Here is a 1,705-nt window from a genome sequence, read left to right as displayed (position 1 = left end):
TGTGCCGTAACGGCTTGGCACACGGCAAACATGGACCCTTTGCCGTGTGCCCTGTCCCAGGCACACGGCAAATAATGCCACCTTTGCCGTGTGCCACGTGGACAGGCACACGGCAAAGAATGGCAGATTTGCCGTGTGTCTTGCCGTGGCACACGGCAAAAAATGGCGGCACACGGCAAAATTAATTTTCAGATTCATTTTTTTTGTTTAATCACAAATATTTCAGATTTCAATCAAATTAACATCACAGGCAATTCATATATATTGCATCAAATATCACGATCATTTCATATATCACAATTTGCATCACATTCAATCCATAGAAGTCCAAATGCAAATATCGCAATGCATACAAACCCAAATGTAGTCGATACAAGTCCATCAAGCACTGGTAGTTCATACATGTTCATACAAGCACAAGTTCAAACGATAGTCTATACAAAGAGTGCATGTCCATACAACCACAACTCACGACTACGGCGGCGGCGGCGGCGGGTGCTGGAACTGCTGCATGTAAGTCACCCAATGAGGAGGCGGCCACACATTCTGAGGCATCGGCGAAGGGGACATTTCTGTTGGTCCATCATTTGATGCCGCCGATTGAGGCTGCAAATTCAAAGTCATTAATTTGAAGTCTTTGTTTCTAAGTCTTTGTTTCTAAGTCATGATAGAGTTGTCTATTAGTCAAATAACGATAAATAAAATTAGAAGGTTGTGAAATAGCTCACAGGAGTAGGGGTAGCTGCACGCGCAGGGATATTAGTCTGAGTGAATTGCAGTGGCGAAAGACCCATTTGCGAGCCCAGAGTCTGCATGAACTAAAAAGCCAGGGCCAGCTGCATCTGATTCTGCTGGGAGGCTTCCTGTGTCTGCCGAAGGTCTTGCTGCATCCTCTCCCGCTCGGCCGCCCACGCCTGCTGCTGTGCTAGGAGCTGTGCTTCAAAGTCCCGTTGCATCTAGGCCTACAAAATTAGATTGCATGGTTAGAGTACCAAGAAACATATGTCAAAATTAATAAACATTTGTTGTAACAGAAATAACCTTCAGTGCCTCCATCTGAATCTCCGTAGTGCTCTGACGTGGGCGTATGGCCGGGCTAGAGCTGGTGCTCCTGGCTCGAATCTGCGCGAGAGTAGGAGTACTGGCGGTGTCAATCAAGCTGTCTCCAATCCAGTACCAGCCATGCTTCTTCCCTCCTCCCACCCTCATCACGACTTCTCCATCAATGGGCTCCGTGCTCGGATCAAAGTCCGGCCCATGCACCTCCATTGCCATCGAGTTGTACTCACTAAGGCGACTGTGGACAGTCGCGTGGCTGTACGCTTCTGGGGGTCCGCCGGGTTGTAGTTGACATCCGATGTCGCCTTCCCTTTGTGGGCCAAAGCCCACGCCTTGATCGGGGGGCAAGGCTCGCCTCCATGTGAGGCCGACTATAAAAAAAGAAAGATGATTAAAAATTGTGTACGGTTGAGCGTTAAAATGAAGAAATGAATTCAATTATCCATCTGGCCGCGTACTATCGTAGGTGACTGTTGCCCTGATGGTGCGGTGCACCTGGCATCATCAAACGCCGCTGCCGGCAAGACTCGTGCATCTCCACCCAACCTTCCGCATACCACCTGTCGATTATCATGTCCCAGCACTGTTCATTCCCGGCTAACCACCAAGGAATCACCTGCAGGTCATACATGACATATAAGAAGAT

The 1,705-nt window shown here is 48.6% G+C and overlaps 1 long non-coding RNA gene across 1 annotated transcript; it reads right to left on the bottom strand.

Annotated features, from left to right (window-relative positions):
- Positions 1–283: 283 nt before the first annotated feature.
- Positions 284–1,246, bottom strand: LOC120695895. The gene is made up of 3 exons (XR_005683936.1): positions 1,042–1,246; positions 729–962; positions 284–606 (listed from the first exon to the last, which is right to left on the bottom strand). It is a non-coding gene; the product is annotated as an uncharacterized LOC120695895 (long non-coding RNA).
- Positions 1,247–1,705: the final 459 nt, after the last annotated feature.

The sequence above is a fragment of the Panicum virgatum genome, chromosome 2K (genome assembly GCF_016808335.1).
Source record: "Panicum virgatum strain AP13 chromosome 2K, P.virgatum_v5, whole genome shotgun sequence".
NCBI classification, from domain to species: domain Eukaryota; kingdom Viridiplantae; phylum Streptophyta; class Magnoliopsida; order Poales; family Poaceae; genus Panicum; species Panicum virgatum.
The sequence above is the reverse complement of the archived record's forward strand: the minus strand, read 5'-3'. Positions and strand labels throughout refer to the sequence as shown.